The 414-nt window shown below is 74.6% G+C and overlaps 1 protein-coding gene across 1 annotated transcript in view; it reads right to left on the bottom strand.

Moving 5' to 3' along the window:
- The window catches only part of LOC112106114 (inositol 1,4,5-trisphosphate receptor type 3), a 96165-nt gene that overhangs the window by 42944 nt on the left and 52807 nt on the right, over positions 1 to 414 (bottom strand). The gene's annotated exons all lie outside the window — the stretch shown is intronic.

Genomic DNA, 414 nt, shown 5'->3' with positions numbered 1-414 from the left:
TCCTGCCATTGTCCCTGGCCAGCCCTTCCCCCGCCCCTCTGCTGCCGGTGCCCGGTGCCCACCGGGCCGGGGCTCGCAGCTCGGCAGGCTGAGCAGCAAGCGGCCACCCGCCCGCCCGAGCCCGGCTGTGCTCCTTGTCCCTGCTTTGGCAGCCGGGCTGTTGCCGCACTGAGCCCAGCCAAATGGAGCCTATCCCTCAAGGCTGCTGCCAAGGCGCCCAGACTCCTCCCCCCTCGCCGCTTCTCCTGTCGGCCCCTCTATTGCCGGGCGGCACGCGCCCAGCCCAGCCCCGCCCCGCTGCCGCACATGCTCCTCCCGGCCCCCCGCCGCCGCACATGCTCCCCCCGGCTCGGCCCAAGCGCTCTGGACCTGAACGGGCCCAGCAGCGCAGCCCGTCCCCATTTCCCCCCCCCC

The sequence above is a fragment of the Terrapene carolina genome, unplaced genomic scaffold (assembly GCF_002925995.2).
Source record: "Terrapene carolina triunguis isolate 2854851 unplaced genomic scaffold, T_m_triunguis-2.0 Scaffold197, whole genome shotgun sequence".
Taxonomy (NCBI): Eukaryota; Metazoa; Chordata; order Testudines; family Emydidae; genus Terrapene; species Terrapene triunguis.
Note: the sequence above shows the minus strand (reverse complement) of the source record. Positions and strands in the feature narration are given on the sequence as shown.